General features: G+C 44.5%; 1 protein-coding gene across 1 annotated transcript in view; it reads left to right on the plus strand.

The window, feature by feature from the left end:
- The window catches only part of FGF18 (fibroblast growth factor 18), a 111,416-nt gene that overhangs the window by 78,586 nt on the left and 10,882 nt on the right, over positions 1–21,948 (plus strand). The gene's annotated exons all lie outside the window — the stretch shown is intronic.

Raw genomic sequence — 21,948 nt, forward strand, 5'->3', positions numbered from 1 at the left:
CAAAACTAATATTGGAATCTGAACATCTTATTAGGGCTGGGCCCCACGGTTCTAGCATTACAGGAATATTTTATTACTTTGGATCCCAGCACAATAGAAGCATGTAACAAATTACACATATTTGCCTGTGTAGCTTAACTTCTTTGCTGAAGTCATATTTTTTTTAATGCATTAACTTGTTTTTGTAACTTACATGGGTTCTTTGTATTGCTGGTGAATCCAAAGTTAAATAATTGGGCAGGAGGCTGTCAAAGTTAAATACCACCAAATGCACATAAAAAGCACTCACCCTCTGTACCACATGAATTAAAACACTGGCTATCCCTGTGGCAGTGAAAAAGGGAAGCTGAGTTTTTTGCTTTGAGTCAACAAAGGCACTGAAAGCCACATTCCCAAATAGAAACCAGGTGTCATAGCCACTCTGGTGAGATGTTATGTACTACGGTGGTCCCAGGAGTGATGCTTGAGGGGATGGGAAAGTCTTTTCATAGGGTGCTCTCCTGTACCTTTACTTATGCAAGTAAAGGCTACCTTAAATACTGATATCTACACTACCTCAGTAAGTTGACCTAAGCTACGCAACTCCGGCTATGTGAATAACGTAGCTGGAGTCGATGTAGCTTAGGTTGACTTACTGCGGGGTCCTCACTATGCTGGGTCGACAGCAGACATTCTCTTATTGACTAACCTTACTCTTCTCGTTCTGGGTAGAGTACCGGTGTCAACTGGAGAGCGATCTGTGGTCAATTTGACAGGTCTTCATTAGACCTGCTAAATCGACCCCAATGCATCAATCCCCAGAGCGTCGATCCGGGGGGTAGTGTAGACATAATTTTCAAAAGCACCCATTAATTTTGGGTGCCCAACCTAAGATGCTGACGACCTGATTCTCTGAAGTGCTGAGCACTGGGATTCCATTTTAAATCAATGGGATTTGCAAATTCTCAGCACCCTGGAAAATCGGACCTAGATGCTGGATTCACCATCACCCTTCATCATGAGAGGAAGGATCATTCACTGGTTAAGGCCCTGGCCCGGAATTTAACAGAAGCACATTTGGTTCTCTGCTCTGTCACAGATGTCTTGTGTGACTTTGGAGAAGTAACATGGGGCCATAGTTTTTAAGGTATTTAATCGCCTAAAGATAGGTGAAAAAGATCGTGGGATCTTCAAAAGCTCCTAAGTGCCTAACTCCCAGGGCCAATGGGAGATAGGCACCTACGTGCTTTTGAAGAACCTACTAGGCACCTATTTGTATCTGTAGGCCAGGGCCGGCTCCAGGCACCAGCATTCCACGCAGGTGCTTGGGGTGGCAGTTGGAAAGGGGCGGCAGTGTTTCCGCAGCCACGGCAATTCGGTGGCAGCTTGTCTGTTCCACTGGCCGTGGTGGCAAATTGGTGGCAGTCTCTCCCTTTTGCCGTCCACAGCGGTAGTTTTTTTCACTGCTTGGGGCTGCAAAAACTGTAGAGCTAGCCCTGCTTTAGGTGCCTAAATACCTTTAAAAAACTAGCCCTAAACCTCTCTGTGCCTCCGTTTCCCCTCTGCATGGTGAGGCTAACAACACTGCCCTGCTCACGGGGAGTGTTGTGGGGATAAATATGTTAATGGCTGTGAGGTGCTGAGATACCACAGCTGTGAGGGCTGTGTAAGAATCTAAGGTAGATACATGTAAAGTGACTGTAAAATGCCACCATTCTGCTTCAGTGGTGTTTACACTGGTGCATATGACCACAAATGGTGCAGGCAGCAACCAATGAGCCTTAGGGGGCTTAAGCCAGATATCCAGAAACAGGCTTATCAGATGCCACTTTTGAAAATTTAGGCCTAAGTCTTTTTCAGGACGAGTCTCTCAATTTGGCTCATTGGGTGTGAGTCAGGACACTTGTTTAGCTTGTTCTCGTCATGCAATGTGATGTTTCAGTTTCTCTCAATGTGCTTTTCATGATGTTAAGCTGGCAAACACCTCATTTTAAAATAAATCTTTTATTGTAAATATCGTATCTGAGCCTTCCTGCCCCACGCCGGTAAAGACCCAGATTGCTGACAAGTTCATAAAACATGCCGCCTTGAGCAGGAGGGGGCATTGAACGTTCTGTTTGGAAGGAAAATGTTCCAGACGCGTTGCCCATATTAACAGCTTCTCAAGAGCACAAATGAAAATAACAGCATGTCTTCTTGATACCAAAGAGTGTGGTTTTAATTAGTATCATAGTTTCAGCTCTTTTTGTGGCAAGAGTTTGAGGGAGTGCTTTTTAGGCTGAATGCTCTAAACAGCTAGTAAACCCCAAGGAAAACGTTAGATAAAAATTCATGCCTGGGCTAATGCAAATCTCGAAGTACATTCTGAGAGGAAATACGAAACACACGATGATCATTTTGCAGTTGCCCCAGCATGTCCATCTGGCAATAGTGGAAATTTGAGGCAAAACTGGTTCTTTTTCTCTGCTCGTTTCCTATTGCCTTACACTGCATAATCCGTAACAATACCAACAGATGCCATCTGGCTTTGTTCTCCTCCTCAGTCAGCATTTTTGGATTCTCCCCAGTTGAAAACCTGCTTTGAATTTAGTTCTTTTTTGTTTCCCATAATCACCTACAAAGGGTATTACAAATCGGAGCAGGTTGTTGTTATTCGCAGCTGGAACGTCTGACGAAAGTGACCATTTCAGAAACTGGGCTCGTTCCCTACCTTGGAGCTAGTTATGTTGAAGGCAAACAGATTAATCCTCAGGGTTCAAAAGAGCAGCCTTCATTTTTCTTTTTCATCGACCCATTTACATCCGTGCCAGTTCTTCTGAGTCAAGGCTTCCAATGGCGCTTTTTCAGCAGCTCAGAATCTGGTGTTTGCAGCAGTGCTCTCCCTTTCTTGTTTCAGAGTGGCAGCTGTGTTAGTCTGTATCAGCAAAAACAATGAGGAGTCCTTGTGGCACCTTAGAGACTAACAGGTTTATTTGGGCATAAGCTTTCCTGGGCTAAACCCCACTTTTAGAACACGAAAGCTTATGCCCAAATAAACCTGTTAGTCTCTAAGGTGCCACAAGGACTCCTCGTTGTTTTTCCTTTCTTGTTAGTTATTCTTTGTGGCTTCACAGCTAACATTGGCCAAAGGTATGAAAAGTGTCAGAGGCAGGATTCTAACTCTGTTGTTACTGCAGGCCGCTTCTGAGTTTTCCTAGATGGGGAAACTGAGGTAGAGAGAGTTTAAGTTATTTGTCCAAGGTTAGAGAGGGAATTAGTGGTGGATCTAGGATTAGAACTTGGAAGCTGCTGGCTCTCGTCCTCAAGTTCCGCATGCTGACCCACTACCTCCCAAGTCCAATGAAAACTGGAGACTAGGCAAGTGCTGGATAGGGAATGACTGTTTTTCTGTTACAAAGTGACCTGTGCAGCCGAAAAGCAAATTGAATTGTGCATGCTCTCAAGTTGCTGCTTGATGTTGTGTAAAGAAGGCATAATTTGGTTTTTATTTGGTGGTTGGTTTCAAATATTTGTTTTCTGCTTTAGTTATTTGTTTATTTTACCTTAGAAACACCATGTCTTAATTTCCCTGTTTTTACTAGCGGTGCCTGTGGCCCGCTGATGAACTAAGTGAGATTATGACATCACCAGGAAAGAGACTGAAAACAGCAATTTAGGTGTAAGGGAATTGTTAGTTTTGTTTAAATTTTGTATTCTGGGGGGGTTTTTTTGTTTTTTTTTTTTTGTTAATGCTCATTTAACTCAGCCTTCTGACCCACACTTGGGAGAAGAGTGCTTTATGTGAAAGATTTAACACTCTGGCCCATACAAATGAAAGCTGAGAAAGTTTCAATTCCAGTTCTCTAATCAGCTAATTTTAGTAATCTCTCCTAGCTTTGGGATTTCCATATTAAATAAATCTGGTTTCCTATGTGTTCCAGACAGGCTGATCACCAATGGATGCTATCCATTATTTGTTCTCTCTCACTGCTGTGTGCACACTGGTGTATGTACACGCACACTTTCTCTTTCAGACTGGCTGCTAATTGTAATGACACAATAGCATCAGAGAGACTCTGATTTACATCAGTTGGCAATCTGGCGCAATTATTTTAGATGTTGCTTAATTCCATGCCTCGTGGCTAACCGGACGCGTAAGGGCTCAATGTTTTTGCGAAAGTTGAATTTTTGGTGTGAGAGAGGTGAGGCCTGCTTGGTAGTCTTTGTGCAGGATCTCCTGAATTCTAACCCTGATTCTGACAGTGGGTGTATCCACACTGGAGCAGAAGGTGTAATTTTCCCATGTTAGCTTTGATTGACTTTGACTGACTACCTGTGTAGTCCTAGCAGTGTGAGTAGCGGGATGGACTGGCAGCCCCAAATACTTGCCTACTTTTTCAGACAGGACCATCCTGGGGGCAGGTACCCACTCTCACCGCCCATGGGCTCGATCAGAGCTAGCACAGGTATGTCTCCCTGAGCTGGAAATTACACCTCCAGTGACTCCCACTGGGGCCTCAAACAAGTCGCTTTCCTTTCTGCTTCAGCTGCTCTATCTCAGAAATGGGGATAATAATACATATAACGTAGGAGAGTTATGAGACAATGTTGGTAAAGGACTTTGAAGTTAAGAGCTAAGTAATATTCTGTGTGCAATAAGGACTACAAAATCTTTACAGCAGGGAACGGCAGACAGTCATGCAAGCCAATGGCTGTTGGTTTGTACACTGCTAAGCATACTGGAGGTGTGTCGGTTCTGAGAACTTGAATTTTCATTTCAAAACAAGCACTGTAGACGAGGCTCATCATGCCAGGCTCCACAAGCTTGCTACACAGTGTTCCTTCTGTTGCAGAATTAGGTGCTATATAGAATTTGGGGACACTGTGACGTTTCCCCTTTGCTCCCCAATAAGGAGGGTCATGCAGCGGTCCATGGTTATGCAGCATACAAGTGTTTGGTTAGCCATATATGAATGTCACTCTGGGAACAGAATTCATGAGTTGGGCAGTGCATCTCCTGGAACTTGCAGACAAGGTGGGTTCATGTTCTAGTCTCCTGTGAACAACAGCTTGGGTCCATGCGCAGTTTGTGGACCTGGGCTGATTCTATCTGCACCACTGTAAGGCATCCAGTTCCTGCTCCCATCCCACAGGTACCTACCCCCAGCTGGTGCCCTAGCTGCCCTTCCCCCATCCCATCCCAATCTGAGGTGTCTTCTGGAAGATGGTGGTCTGACTTCCTCTTCCCACTTCCTCTCTGGGACAGAGGCCCCGTCATGTGTTCTTCAGGGGTGATGGGTAGCCCTTCCACCCATTTTACATCTTCCAGAGAGCTATCAAATGAAAACCACTGTGCTGCCCCGTCCCAAATCTGTAAGAGTCTCTGGGGTGGGACCTCTCCCATCGGGGACTCGTGCTCCAGTGGCAGCTACACCCATTGATACAAAACACCCATTGATAAAAGCTGCTAAGGGCCTCAGAATTTGGCCCAGTGGGAGTTCTGCCTGAGTAAGGAGTAAGTAGATTCCTCAGGGTTTGGCTCCTTTCAGCAAGTGGGGATTGGGATTGTATGACATTGCGGGCAAAAAGAAAATGTAAGGTCATGTCCTAACAAAATCTCAGCCCCATTACATTAACTCAGCTATTTACTAAGAACACAAAATATAATAAGGTGCAACATGTCCGTATTGTACAATACGCTGGTGTGCGCCAAACTAGCACTCTAACTTTTACCGTAGCTCTCTGAGTTTTCTTTTAAAAACCACAAGGACTTGAAATTCAAACTCCCCAGGAAATCACCTTAATATTTTCAATATTTCTTGAGATAAGTTTGGAATTGTAAGGGTTTTCTTTTATTCCCCCTTTCTGTATCTTTTATGGACAATTTCCACCTCCTACCCCTGTTCCTATTAAAGGGAATAAAATGCAGCCACTTGAATGGTCTGAACTTAAACTCACTCTACAATAAAAACAGATGAAGCAAAGTTTTACGCTACATTCAGGCCTATACTAGGAAGGCTTTGCCAGTATAGCTTTACTGCAGGGATCAGCAACCTTTGGCCCACGGCCCCCCAGGGGAAGCCCCCTGGTGGGCTGGGCTGGTTTGTTTACCTGCCGTGTCCGCAGGTTCGGCCGATCGCAGCTCCCACTGGCCGCGGTTCGCCGCTCCAGGCCAATGGGGGCTGTGGGAAGCGGCGCAGGCCGAGGGATGTGCTAGCCGCCGCTTCCCGCAGCCCCCATTGGCCCGGAGCGGTGGCTTACCCTGGTGGGCCGTGTGCCAAAGGCTGCCGATCCCTGCTTTACTGGTATATTATACTGCCAAAGTGTTCCTGATGTGGATGCAGTTTTGCTAGTATAGCTTATTCCAGCCCCCTGAGCAAAATAAGCAGTACTAGAAAAAAATCTAGTTTGCTGATCTAACTGTGTCTGCATTAGGGACTTTGCCTGCATAGTTGGTCAGAGATCACACCCCATCATAGCCCTGACTGACACAGCTATGGCCGGCAAAAGAAGTTTGTAATGTAGACCTGGCCTAAGAAACTTACCATTTCCTTGTGGCTTTCCAAACCAATTTAATGTTACCAGCTTGTTGCTAATACCATATGGTAAGGATCTCTGTATTTTTGCAAACTGTTGCTCAATGCCAAAGACTGTTTTGGCAGAGCTTTATCACTGAATCCTGCCAGCAGTGGTCTTTAGGGGAAAGTAATAATTTGGGGTTGTTTACATTACAGCAAATGTAATGGGGGGTTTCTTGAAGCGTGTGTGGGTATATGTGTGTGTGTGTTAAAACAGGACGGTTGGGGAAAAAGTAAATCCAACAGCATCAAAGAGCGAAGGTGTTGGTTATTGTACATGTATGCAGTCCTGGTTTACAGGAAAAGGGGTGTCTTCTTTTACAAGAACTTCAATGGAATGCTCCATGCAGGGTGGGAAAACCCCTGGAGGACAAAAGGAATGTTTTAAGGGCCAGGACTATCTGGTGGGAAATACAGGGTGGAGTTCTTAAAAGCAGTCAGCACTAGCCTAGCTGCACCAGTGGGAGTCTTACTACTGACTTCTTTGGGAGCCTTGGGAAAACCCACCCATAAACCACGGATTAAACAGAAACATTTTAATATTATTTTAAGGTAATATTAAGGGTCTGATTTAAATAGAGATGAAGAAAGATTCCAAGGTAAGGTTGGAACTGTGCCCTTAACTCACATGAATGTGCCTATGCAGCATGCATGGTGCAGCATACATGGTGCATGATTCCCCTCTGCATGTCTGCACTCTTCTCTGCATGGGGATTCTCTGTTGCTGGTCAGTGTGAGTTCTGAGCATGGACCAAATGCAGAGGGTGCCACAGAGAGCTGTGTGGCAGTGGAGGTGTGCACGTGGCAGTGGAGAATTCTGCCCGTAGACCTTGAGCTGTATTGAACTCCGCCCTTTCTGCTTTGCAGGGGTTTGTTGCTCAAACATTTTCCCCCCAGTTCAATGTGCATCAGATTTGCCCCCCTGAGTTTGAGATTAAAACTGACCCCAAACTTCAAAGCGATGCCCAGTGAAAACTATCAGATTTCACTTGGCTTTGGGTCAGAACTGCGAATTTCACAAGGTTTTGACATTAAACAGTCAGTCTTATCAGGCTCACTCAGTCCTGGACCCAGGCTCATTCAAAAGCCCCATAAACCCTAGCAATTCCTGGGTTTAGCACTGAGTTTACAACAAAACCAGAACCAAGGAATGTTCGATGCAATCTGAGCTTTAATCTCACACATTTTTTCAAAGTTCTCTTTTGTCATGGACTGTCCTGACGGCACTTCCCTCAGAGGCAAGGCTTGTCAGGGTTTTGAATTACCTGGCTTTTGTGAGTTTCAGTCAGGGCGCTTTATGAACTGCAGTGTGATTCTTCATATTCAGTGAGATTTGTTCTTTGTTAAGTGAGCTGCTCCTGGCCCCGCTCCCTCCTCCTTTCCTTTCTACACTTTGTCTTTACACTTCTCTTCCTTTCCCATTTTAATAGTCTATGTAGGCACCCCAAATGCCCTTGAACTCTGAGGAACTTTGGATCTGGAACTCAACTGCGGTATTGCTAACCCCAAGTGTTCAGAGATCATGAATCTGACTTCCCAAAACCATGAGATTGGCTTTAAAATGTTGAGTTTTGAACAACAAATATTTGGGTTTTTTCTTTCTCTTCTTATTTGGGTCACGTTTTCAGACTTTCCTCTGCAGCCATGCAGGCAAGAAATGTGCTCTCTCTCTTTTTTTTTTTTTGGGGGGGGGGGTTCAAAATAAAAGCGAAATTCTCATGCAACCACTTGATTCCAGAAACTTGTGATAAACTCATGAGAATTGGCAATACTATGAACTTCATAGCTTACCCCATCTAGTATAGACTGAACAGCGTCCCTGAATCCACACGCCTCTGATCTCTGAAGAATCTGGATCTGGGTCTAGCTGCCTCAATCTCTAATCTTTTCAGTGCTTCAATCATGTCCTATGTGTTTTCAAAGGGTGTGTGTGTTGATGTTGCTGTTATACAGTGTGTATGTTGTTACATACACTCAGTTTACTTGGACATGCAATTTCTGCTTGTAGTATTTGTCATCATCTTTTCCTGTATATTTAACATGTAAAATAGTGCGTAAAACAGCATTGATTAAAAAAGATTAAAAACAAAGGAACAGCCCCCTCTTCTAAGGCTGTCTAAACACAAAAGTTGTACAATTTTAATTATACTGGTCAAGTTAAAGTGCTATGGCTCCCACCCTAGTATGGACACCGCTATACCAGGATAATAGTGCAAACATCGGTTTAGTGTATTCCCATACAGGAAGGGGAATAAGCTATACCGGTGTGAGAAACCTTTTATACTGATATAACTGTGTCCACATTTGGCATTGTACTGGTATAACTATTTCAGTAAAAAAAAAATCATCCCCCTAACTAATGTCGTTATACTGGTACGTAAACTGTGTGTAGACCAGGACTAAAGTATCAAGTTACTGGCATGTAGTGACTACACAAGTGAGACATATGATAGAAGGTTAGTGTGAGCTTGACTCTGACAATGCCTGTTTTGCAGCCCCTGAGCAAACGCCACTGTGAACAAATTACTTATAGAATCATAGAATCTTAGAATATCAGGGTTGGAAGGGACCTCAGTAGGTCATCTAGTCCAACCCCCTGCTCAAAAGCAGGGCCCATCCCCAATTAAATCATCCCAGCCAGGGCTTTGTCAAGCCTGACCTTAAAAACTTCTAAGGAAGGAGATTCCACCACCTCCCTAGGCAACGCATTCCAGTGTTTCACCACCCTCCTAGTGAAAAAGTTTTTCCTAATATCCAACTTCCAGAAGCCTGAGCAGACTCAGTCTGAGCTGAATGCTTGGGCAGTTAACAAGTGCTCTGCCTTCTCTCCAATCAGCCTGTCTTCTGAATGCTTTCTAAACATTACACACCTCCCACCCCACCCACGTTCTACTGGAGCATTTTGTGCATCCAGAACAATCAGAATTAAATTGGAATGTTTCTTTCATTGATCACATGCTACCTCAAGGTACATATAGAGTGCTGAGTGTTGAATGGGTTTTCCAAGAATTCTTACTATGAATAGCATTACACCATGGTACGCTACCAGAGCAGTTGCTTATTGCCCTACTGTTAAGGCCCAGTGAAACTACCCTTTGTTATATGGAGGCTGATTCATCACAACGGTGAGGTGACGTAGTACATTGCAGCGACTCCTCCAAAATGGTAGGAGTTTATATAAATAAACTGGATCTTTAGAGTATTAACATTTGCAAGTAGCAGCGGTTCTTGTCATGGGTCTGTGTTTTCAACCATCTTTTTGTCAGAACAGCTCTGATGCAGGACGTACCAAGCCAGGTTTTCCAAAGAGCTCAGCTCCGGTTCAGTCACAGTCAGAAGAAGACATATTTTCCAAAGTACCTGACACATTGAGAGCTGAGCTCTTTTACAAACCTGGCCCTAAGTGTCACATTGGGAACTGTCAGGTGCTGAGCTCTTTTGAAAATGGGCTCCCTATAGATTCAGGCACAAAATAACTGTGTTTAAAGTACAGGAAGGGATGCTTTTTCAAAGCTGTGTAGGCACTGGGCAAATTATTTTTGCCTGTGCATTATTAATACTATTATTGAGCATGCACAGTGTGTTTGGTGCTGAATAAATATGGAAGAAGATCCAGTCCCTGCCTCCAGGAGCTTGCCATCTGGTTCAGATCTGACAAAATCATTCATTTCTTCTTCTTGATGTTACTATTTATTGAATGGCAACAGTGTGTCTGCTGCTGTACAAACACAGAGGAAGACAAGCACCAATGAGCTCCCATTCTAATTAAGGCACAGATAATAGGTATAGACAAAGCATGGGTTAAGAGCTGTCTCTTTGTGATGCAGTTATTTTTAGTAACTATCCGGGTTATCAGCTCTGAGTGACTGTGAAAAGTTTTGCAGAAGAACGTGTTTCCAGGAGGAATTTGGATGAAGAGAAGGAGGTTGTTTGAGGCACAAGGAAGTGGAGGACTTCTGAGTGTAAGGGGCAGTGTGGAAAGAGGCATGAAGGTGAGAAGTGAAGGTACAAACAGAGCATGTAAGAGGGATGCTTGTAAGGAAATGAGAGCAGAGATCTAGACAGAGGCAAGGCTGTGCTGAGTCACAGAGGGGAAATCTTTGAGCACTCTGACGCAGAAGCTGAGATGAAGCAGGTGGAAGGATTCCAAGAGAGGAGTCACATTGGCAGACTGTCCGGAGGAAGATGATTCGAACAGCAGCATTTTGTATATGTTTTTTTACGGGGGGAGAAGGAGAGTGGGGGAAAGACAAGGAGAGACCAATATGTGGACAAGGGTTTTAGTGGCCAGGATGTGGGAGAAAGGTTGGATTTTTTGCAAGGATGTAGAGGAAGAAGCAGTAGGACATGGAAGGAGCCCAGATGTGGAGAGAGAGGAGATTGCAGGTCTTGGAGATAGGGAGAGCAGTGGCAATGATGCTGGTAGAAATGGGTGAGGCAGAGCTTGGGAGGAAAGATGAGGAAGTTTGAATCTGAGATGATCAAGGGATTTCTAGGGGGAGGTATCATAGAGGCACTCAGGTACACATGATGATGGTGCAAGTCAGAGGAGATAGTGAAATTTTGCTATTCTATGTAATAAACGGACATATTGGCATATGCAGCTAAAAGGTGCTTTAATTCCATTGGGGGCCAGACTCTGCCCTGGGATGAATATCTGTGACTCTCATTTAAAGCAATTGGTGCCAAGCCTCTGATGGCCCAGTTTAGCTGACAATCTATAATAATCATGGCATGGGTTGTGAAAAGAGTAGCATAGGCCCATGCATGCTGGATTTACATATGTAGTCTCACTCGCGTTCACTGATCTATGGAGCATTTAGTCTGTAATATTCAGAGGACATGTATTGTGCACACATTTTTAGTGTTCTTTCTGTCTGGTTTTGGTCACAGATTTCATAAATGGAAGTTATTAAGCATATGTAAACACCCCTTTAGTTGATGCAGTTGGATTCGGATTTGGCTTCTTTGCCAGGTAGAATGTTTTCAATGTTAGACACTGTCAGTCTGACGTGTATAACAATAATGTAAATATTTAAGATCTGAGCAAAGCTGCTTTACATTATATTCAGTTTATATTGCCTTCAAAGCACTCCAGGTTAATACAGATACTCTTGGGCTGACTGAGGGCAGGAATTTTTTTACTTCAGCCAAACTATGGGCAAACTTTTCCTCCTGGTTCCATATTTTGGGTTGCTTATCTGCAGTCTGGATCTCAGCTCTGGGTTCTGTGAATGGGGCTTTCTTTGATTTCAGTGAGAACCCTTCATGTGGAACTGAATTTGCAATATCACAGCGCACAGGGCAACCTACAGGGCAGCTCAATGGTCTAAAGATAGTCTGAATCACATTTTAAGTGCATATCAAAGTCTCTGCCTATCCTAGGTGTTTCAATAGTTACTACAGTGACAGGCTCTAAGTACTAGAGTACTGGTACCCAAATGCTGTTCTCTTTTTTTTAATTGAGTTTTCGCTCTAAGCTAGAGCTAAGTATTCCTATTGACAGCCATTTAGTCTGTTTTTTTTTCTTTTAAAATATTGGCATTGGAATGAGAAGTGACGTACATCAGATTATATAAGAAGGAAACATTTTCATACACTCTGGTTACAGAGTCCGCTTCCCAAAACAAGAGCGGTACAACTGGTCACCAAGCAGAGGAAACTATGCAAGTTACTTGGGGCCCAATCCAGATCCTTTGGAAGTCATTAGAAAGACTCCAGATAACTTTGCTGGGAGTTGGATCTAGCACATAGTATGAGTTTTAGGAGATCTTTAATAAAGCAGAAAAAGTAGTAAACTGGAAATAAAACCTAACAGGAATAATAAAAGGTAGGAAGAAGGGGAAGAGAGGGAGAGAGAGAGAGAGAGAGAGAACTCCTGCAAAACTGTAGCACAGGTCTGAGTTGGGGAGCACAGCCCAGGGAGAGGTGGGGAACTGTTTGTAAAGCTTAGCTTGGAAGCTCAAGAGCCCTTTACCTCTGCCTCTTTTATTGATCTGCAATTGGAAGCTGGCTGAAAACCCTTTTAAGAGAAAATATTTGATCTCAAAACATTTGAGTTATTAATTGACTATCTTCATATGCTCAGGGAGCAACTTTCACTGTAAAACTGCTAATGTCCTGGCCCTTATGTTTTTCTTAGGCAGCAGCTGAGTGTGTTGTACCCTTACCATGGCTGTGATTCTGAAAAGCTTATTCTGAATGCCTCTTCCTTCTGTTGGTGCATGGTTCCTGTTTAATGCAAAAAGTATCTCTGCATCCAGGAGAGCATTGCGGCAGGGTTGGGAGAATATTTTAGCCACTAAGGAAGACTGTTTTTCCCACATTGAAAAAGGATATTCCTGTTCTTTCAGATCAAATATTGAGATTAAATTATTTACTACAAAGTCAATCAATCGCTTTCAGGATGGAGACATTCACCCCTGGGCAATGAGCAGTGCAAGACACAGTTTAAGTGGAATGGGAGTGTTGCGTAAGTCTTGCCTTGGGTCCCTGCACAGATGGGAATTTCACCCACCCAGGCAAGTGGGTTTCCTGACCAGATAATCACCACATTCTCCCAAGTACATTTTTTGTCTCTCTTTTGCATTTAAGCATCTTCTGGGTTTTCTGATTCCCCCTTCCCCCCCCCCCCCCGAATGCAAATGAAACTATTTGGTGACACTTGGTAAACACCGTGACGCGTTAACTTGTAGGAAACGGGCCGAGCAGAGCACTTCTCTATCACCTTCTAGAAGAGGCAGCTAACGAGACACGGGTTGTGGTGAACCTCACTGTCGTTCATGGACTGCTTCTGCTTGGCTCTCTGGAATGTTCTTGGAAGTGAAGTCAGGGTCACTTACAAGAGAGTAATTTAGAAGGGAGGAATTTAATTTACCATCTAACCACTGCAAAAAATAACTCGGTTGGTGAGGCAATTGCAAGGCTACTTTTAAGCGCAGAAGTACAGAAGATTGCTAAAAATAGGATTTGTCCTAGGCCTTTTCCTATGTTATATTTTGTTATGTAAAGAAAGGTGTTAGGTTTTTGTAAAAGGTGATGAAGCCCTTGCATTTGCTATACACCTCCACCTCAACAGAAAGAACCTTGTCATTTCCAGACTGGATCAGCTGTTGACATTACCTTTTAAGAAAGGCTCCCAGTTTGGTTGTGGGATTATTTCCTTTCTTCATCCTTATGAGCTGAAACACAGAGATCTGCATCTGCCCTGCAGACAATCAGTGACTGCCTGTGCTGAAGCTAAACCCTACCTTGATATAAACTCAGGTGCCAATCATGTCACTAGGATGTTAGGCTGTATTTTGTCCCTTTCTGCATAGGATTGTGTTACTGTAAATGGAATCTTATAATGTACAAAGCCAGTTTCTATGTTTATTCAGTATGTAGCCTGGGATTTGCCAGACCAGACCACTGGTCCTCTGAAGCCAATGTTCTGCCTCTGGTCATAATCAATACCTGATGCTTCAACAAAAGCGCAGTCCCCCCCCCACCCCAATATATTTAGCCAAATATGTCATGTTCTATGTGGCTGGGTGGAAATTACTTTCCCACCCTTGAAGGTAATCAATTTACATCCTGAAGCATGAGACTCAGTTAGATCTATTATGTTAGCAAACATAGATACAGATGTTAAGGGTCATGAAATTATCCTGACCTTTTGAAACCCAGCTAGGGTGTTTGATTTGATGGCCTCCTGAAGAAGTGATTTCCACAGTTGACTACACTCAGTATAAAATCAGAAGTATTTCACTTCATTTACTCTTTCTGAATTTTGAATTAATTAATTACATAAATTTTCTATTTATGAAAGAGGGCAAAAGAAGGAAGTGACTGGTCTTATTATTATTGATTATAGGAATCCTTAGCACTCAATTGGAATACCGCCCCTTCATACTTCTGAATTCAGCAATCAAGTTCACCTGCAAGACTCCTTTCCAAGTGAAGCAATTCTAGATTTGCTCTTGTCACATACATACCTCTATCCTATCATATTGCTAATGGTAACCTGCCATGATGTCAGAAAGGATGACCTTGTGATAGAGCTGATGGACTGGGAGGAGGTCCTGACTTTGCTGCAGACTGCTGTGTTACCCTAGGGAAATCACTTCACTGTTATGTGCCTCAGTTTCTCCATCAATAAAATGGGGTTAATGATACTTACCTACTTCACAAGGGCTGTCTGCTAGGTGGCTTAATTTGTAAATATTAGTGAAGAATTTGAGATCTTTGGATCCTCTGAGATGCTTAGGTGAAAGGTGCTAGAAGAGTATTTAAAAAAAAAAAAAGTAACCATCTTTTCCTTCTCTGGACCTCTTCAGTTTCTTCTGTACTTTCCTTAAGATGTCGTGATCAAGAGTGGACACAGTACTTCAATGTTCCTGGTATAGGTGTGTATATCCCCCAATGCATATGCACAAATCAGGAGTATACATACATACAGGTATGCTTGTATGCACTATGAGGGTGTGTGTGTAAGTGTGCATGACTATTTAAAAAGTGGGTCCCAAATCAATATGTGCTCTTGTTCAATATAACATCTTCGCATTATACTTTATATTATTTTCCATTGCCTTTGTAAGGCAATTAGACATCCTATATATATCATTAACTACTGCAGTGCACTGGCAGTCACCTTTATTGAACTGTCTGCCATGACTCCCAAGTATTTTCCTCTGAGGATGCTGCAAGTTCAGAGGCCAGTAAGTTGGAGAAAGTGTTCGTGAAATTGAGTAACTCTTGGCATACAGTTACAGATGTATATGGTCTGATTTACAGCTCTGTGCAGCAGCTGAAATTGCATTTGGATCAAGAAGGATCTTTGTGGTTATGGTTTCAGGATTCCTTGGCATACATTCAGAATGCAGAGCACTGGAGAGGTTCATGAGAGGTCTATCCCATTACTTCACGTAAAGGGCAAGAGCATGTCTTGGGTCTGGTCTGCCTGCAGCCTTTCGCTTGGATTTCTCAAGCTGCTGGAGGCCAAGCCCTTCAAGAGCAGCCTCTGAGCGTCCAGTGGTAGGAGCAGCCACAGCGACCTACTTGGAAGCAGTGGTAGATTACTGCACGGGTCAATGGGGCCCAGGTCGACAGGGTCCGTGCCCAGGGACCCCAGCCATTTGCCCCCTCCCCCGCAGGAGCGCCAGAACCTGGGTAGAAGTGTGTGTGTGTGGGGGTGTACTGGAACTGGGGCCCTGCCCCCTGCTCCAACTCTTCCCCCGAATCAGGAGCCGAGCAGTGGTAAGAGCTTCCCAGGGAGCCCAGGTCGCTGTGAGGAGTCCCAGACACTCCATCTGCCCTGGGTGGGAGCTGGGGTGCCCACAAGCAGGTGCCAGCCCAAGTCCCCGCCCCCCGGGGCATGCCGCTGCCAGTGGGACCCAGGGCAGGGGCTCCAGTCCAGCCTCCTGCCCCCTCCCCAGGGCCAGCAGAACGCTCTGTGAGGAGAGGATGCCCTGCCCCGGCTAGGTCACAGGCAGGAAAGAAACGGGCAGGGAGGACTCCTCCGGCACAGCTCCCAATGCTACTGGCCCAGCCTCAGCAGCTGCTGCACTCTGCCTGGGCTCACTCAGTGCCTGCCCCGGTCCTGCTGCCAGGCTGCCCCTGCCAGGTCCCTCCTGCTCCCAGTGATAGGTTGCCCCTGCTGCTGCCTGGGCTTTGTGCCCAAGGCAGCCACCACATGTGGCATCACTCCTCCTGTTATCTCTGGCCTGAAGCTTGCTGTTTGCGGGGGGGGGGGCAATGTTCCCTGCCCCCCAAACTACGCCCATGCCGCCGCCGCTTCGCACCTGCCTGAGACTACTATGCCTATGTTATAAAGTGGGGGGGCATGGCTCCCCGGAGCCTTCAGTGCTGGTACCTCTGGGCTCCCAGGGTGTGGAGGACTCAAATGTTCTTTGTGTCCAGGGCCCCAGTAAATCTTAATCTGCATCTGCCTGGGAGCTGCTCCACTAACATGCAGCTCTCACCCATCCTGCTGGTCACACTGCTGGGAATTTCCAAGCTGTGAATAAGTTGTGGGGTGAGCCCTTTAAGAGACACCCACTTCCTTTCCTGTCACAGACAGTGGCAGAGTCACAGCCAAGAGATGCTATGGCTCCAACCTGGCCTGGGCCTACCTTTCCCCCACTGAGATTTTCGGCTTTGGGTAGGATGAGCTCTTTGACACCCCTGTAGCTTTTGGTTCCTTCACTAAACTTCTGCTAAAACAACGAAGAGTCCTTGTGGCACCTTAGAGACTAACAAATTTATTTTGGCACAAGCTTTTGGGGCTAGAACCCACTTCATCAGATGCATGGAGTAGAAAACACAGGAGCAGGTACAAATACATGAAAAGATGTGAATTGCCTTACCAAGTTAGAGGTTAGTCTAACGAGACAACTCAAACTTCTGCTAGTGTGCTGAAGAGTGGGACCCTTGCAGAAAACCATGGGTCACTGTGCAGATTCTGTACAGAGAGCCCTATGTTTTCAAAAGTGATGAGTGATTTTGGGTGCCTCAGGTTTTGGTGCTTAACTTGAGACACCTTGGGCCTGGCCGTCAGAAAGTGCTGAGCACCTTTTTAAGGCTTCTCAAATTGGGCACCCAAGAATGGAGACACTGTTTAATTCGTTGCCAATTATTACAATAGCACCCAAAATCACTAGTCACTTTGAAAATGTAGGCCATGTGTGCTGTCTAATTACACTTGGAAGGACTGGATTTTTATCTGTAAATGTCAGTAAACATGGATTTCATTGTGTACACACAAACCTAGGAGAAATATTTATGTTGATAATTGAAATTTACGATAAGCAAAGTAAGAAGGATGCTGCTTGAGAACTCTTTAGAGTTTGATTTAAAGATATTAACTTTGTATATGTTGATATGTGATGTGGACAATTTGTGTTCCAACAATTATAAAGCTTTAACTTTTTGAATCTCGAAGTCTACTGTCATTAAATAATTATTGGTTGATCCCATATAATTTCCCACAACTGAAAATGTAAACAGATAAAAATAGACTAAATAATTACAACTAAACATCAATATTATCCATCAAAATTACACAAAAATACAAATCAAATTCTGCCCAGCCGATGTATAATATATAGTATGTTATGAAACCATGTATAATAATGAGGAATCAAAAATACACAGTTACAAAGGAAGCCTTTTGAGTAACAGCTAGAAGCAATCATTAACTTACTGACCCTTGCAGTCCCTTCTATCCCTATGAGTCTATGATTCTATAATACTGTACCTGTCACATGGGGATGGCATTAGAACAAGAAGCTCAGTGGCAGTCGGTCAGAAAATGGGGACTTTTCTGCAGAAGATTTCAACATTTCTTTGAAAAAACAAAAATGTAAAAACTAAAATGCTTTTGGGTTTCAGACAAAAAGCAAAGAAATGTCAGTTTTCATTTTTTTGACATGCCCATCTTTTCCACAGAAAGCAGGCACTTTCCCTGAACTTTTTTATTTAGTCAACCCCCCACAATTTTCCGTCAAAAAAAAATTTAGAAAATTTTCACCCAGCTCTGCTCAAGGGTTTTGGGTTCAAAATTTGTGAACCAAAGTTTTCCTCATTTTCAGATGGGTTTGCACCCTCTCAAATATCACTTCGCGATTCAGCTGCGAACAAGCCGCAAGAAGGTGATAATTAATCAAAACGGGCACATCATAGTATTTGTCTTGAAACTGTAAATTGTCCCAGTCTCTCTTGAAGGGTGTGAGTCTCACTGAACCTTTCAACAAGCATGTGCTTCTAGGTTGAAAAGAAACCTGCAGGTGGGCAAGTTTCATGCAGCTTGTTGTTTGTTATTAGTTGTGAAGCACCGGCAATGTGCTCAGTTGAACAAGACACAAAATGGAGACCATCCTGAAGAGCTTCCAATCTAAGATGGGTGGGCTGCCTAACAAAAGCTTTGCACAGCTTTACATGTGAGGCTTACTGAATGAGATAATCTTTTTCAAACAGAGAAACCTTCAAACGATGGGGGCCTCTATCACTGTACCTTGTTATTATCTGAACTGTTCATGCAGGGGTTCTCTTGCTGCAGAAGCCAAGAGAGGTGCAGGATTTGGGGGTCCCACAAAGCCTGTCTGCACAGCTGCATTTCTGAAGCATAAATAAGAATTTGCCTAGCCCTCCCTTTCCCATACAAAGCTGCTCAGGTGGCTTAGTGCCCCAGTTTAATGCGGGGGGAGAGGGGTGCTGGTGTTGCACCTGATAATGCTTTCTCTCAGTCCAGTGGCACAGAGGCTCCTGAGAATTGCCTGCGAGCAGGAAGCTATCAGTGGAAGTAATGCCTAGCTCGGAGAAGCACTTCTGCTACAACAACAAAGAGCCCTTTGATCCTTTCCATTTGGAGAACTTAAAACAAGAAAACAAAACTCCAATAAGACCAAGTTGGTCTGTAAAAGGAGACGGGGAAAGAAGGAGCACCAAAGAACTCGGGAGTGTAATTGTAGAAGTAGCAAATGTTTTGGCACTTTGATCTGCTTCGTGTCAGTTCAAGATGTTTCATGTTTAATACTGGAGAGCCATTCACCAAATGCTCTGCACAAACAATACAAGGCCGCCTACTGGTAATTCCAGGGCATTTGGGGAGAGACTGGCTCAAACTCAGCCCTTTTAACTCCACTGAGTTCAGTTACATCAGGGGTGACCTTGGCCTGCTGTGCATAAAAGGCTCCATTTACAGAGACACCTCATTGTGAAGTGGTAGCACAGGGCAGATATTACCTCGCTGAGCCCACTGGAGAAAGAAGCTGCAGCCATATGTGTTCATTATCTCATGACCTGGTAGCAATTTTAAAATGTGGGACAGATCTTCAGCTGGTGTGAACTGGAGATGCTCCATTGAAATCAATGGAGCTATGCCAATTTACCCCAGCTGCGGTTCTGGCTCCTTTAGTCCAGCAGGGTTTGTTTTCTCCTCACTGCAGTGCCATCTCTCGCCTTTATACAACCATGAGGGATATATGAGAATTTTCTCTGGGAGCTGGAATATAGATCAAGCCTTTTACACCGTAGTTTATAAGAAACTTATCAAAGAATAGCTAACAGCTACCACATCTTTGTGCCTGGATTAAGGATGTGTTTAAAAAAAAATTCACTGAATTAAAATCCAAGGGGAGAACCGATGTCCCAGGAAAGGGTTTTTCTAGTACCTGGTTGTTCTCCTCACTACTGGACTGGGACACTGTCCCTCCTGTAGCCCCACCTGCAAGGATCCGGGTTGCGATCACTCTTCCCAATGCAGATCACAGAGTGAGTTGGAAGCCGAACCTTCTGACTGGTGCAGACTCCTGCAGATGGATGCATGTGTGCCAGATGCAAGCAAGACGAGGCCTGCTGCAAATAGTCTCTGCTTTGAGAGGGAGAAGGAAAGCAGAGCAACAGCAGCTAAAGCATTTATGCTTTAAAGTTTCATTTGCCCACAGGCTCCCCTACAAGAAAATGCCTTTCATGTGGGCATATAGCAATGGGCTGCAGAGAAAATCACATCCTTGGTGTTAGACAGGTGGAGTGTTTGCTTCCAAACCAGCAATGCACTGTAATATTGGGTGTCTCTTCACTAAATCCTGCCCCTGTTGTTTCTGGGAGTTAAGCCACAGCTTTAACTAGTATTGATTGGGAAGATGTGGGGTTTTTTTTTTCCCACTCATAAAAATTGTACCTGTCTAAGGTAGAATATCTATTCGTGATATAAGAACGGGGCATCTCTCTAGTACCTGATGTATCTATGGGTAGGGTAGGGTAGCTACTGGAACTGGGAAGGTGTTTAGTTTGCATAGCTTATTTTTCCCAACCCTCTTTAATGAGCACTTACTTCCCATATGCATTTTCCTTTGATGGCTTTTGACTGTGTTGTGTAATTACCTGTGATTTGTAGTGATGATGTGATATAGTGCCTAGGTGTCATGTGGTGGCACTGTGACCGGGTGTTTGTATCAAAGCAGTTATGTCAGGTGGGGGAAAAAACCTCCATAGCTTGCCTAAAAAACATGTGCTCGACAAGATTTGTTCCAAGGAACTGAGATTGCCTGCCTTCACTCTGGAATGACATTGCCGTTGACGGTTTGTATTAGGAGTTAATTTCTTGGCTTATTTTTACATAAACCTTCAGGCATTTATATTCATGCATGATTGCAAGACTTCTGTCTTATTAATGGGTCCGTGTCAGCAATACAAATGTTTGATAGGATTATGTTTTGAGGAAATATGAGCAAAGGGATGGTCTGGTGGTTTGGACACCAGCTTGGGACTTAGGAGATCTGGGTTTAATTCCCTGCTCCACCACAGATTTCTTGGGCAAGCCACTTAAGGCTAAATTCACAAAGGGACGTAGGTACCTACCTGCCACTTTAGGCACTTGGATCCCAGAATCAGGCCCCACTGGGATTCATAAAACCCCCACTTAGGTGCCCCCGAACCCTGTAGGTGCCTAACTCTCTTGGCACCTAAATTTTTGCAGTAAAAGTGCTCTAGGTGCCTGTATTTGTGCCTCTGAGTGTGCGCATTGCAGCTCCACACGAGGTGTGTGAATGCCTAAGCTCCAGAGTGATGCACAAACCACAGAAGATGGGCATTCCTCTTCCTAACTCGCCTGCATGACTCAGTCCAGTAGGAACTTATGCACAATGGCTGAGGAGGGGGAGAGGAGGAAGTCCCTTATAACTTTTAGCCCAGTGGCTAGGACTCAGCTAGGATATGGGAGATCCCTGGTTCCAGTCCCCCCTCAGGCAGAGAAGGGATTTAAACTGGGATTTGTCACCTTTCAAGGGAGTGCCCTGACCGCTGGGCTGTGGGATATTCTCATGGGGGACTCTCTCATGTTGAACCTCTTCCACTGTGGACAAATAATGAAAGAATCATTGGCCAGACAGAGAGAGCAAGAATGAAAAGGACCCTGTAGCCTGATGGTTACAGCACTCACTTAGAAGGTGAAAGACGCTGGGATCCAGTCCCCTGCGCCAATGACTTTTAAAAATTATTTATCCGCAGTGGAACAATTTCAAGAGGCGAGCTCCACATCAGAGTGTCCCATATCCCTATGGTTAGGACACTTGCCTGAGAGGTGGCAGATCCCTGTTCAGATCCTCTCTCCCACTCAGGTGAAAGGGGGACTTGACCTGGTGGTCTCCCACCTTCCAGGTGAGTGCTCCAGACACTGGGCTCAAAGTTCCAAGACTGCTGCTCGCAGCAGCATCATAGGCACCTAATGCCAAGAGTGTTTGCAACTGAGACTCCCAAGCAGAGGGAAGGGCCTCCCCACACCCATCTCTGAGGGAGGGGCGGGGCTTAGCATACACCCCTCATCTTGCCTTCTCCCATTGTATGCCTTAGTTGAGGAGCCTCCTAGTTAGTTATTGTGAATCCCATTCCAAGTTTCTCTCTCTCCTTATTCTTTGTATAAGGAACCCACGCA

The sequence above is a fragment of the Lepidochelys kempii genome, chromosome 8, assembly GCF_965140265.1.
Source record: "Lepidochelys kempii isolate rLepKem1 chromosome 8, rLepKem1.hap2, whole genome shotgun sequence".
In the NCBI taxonomy this organism is placed as follows: Eukaryota; Metazoa; Chordata; order Testudines; family Cheloniidae; genus Lepidochelys; species Lepidochelys kempii.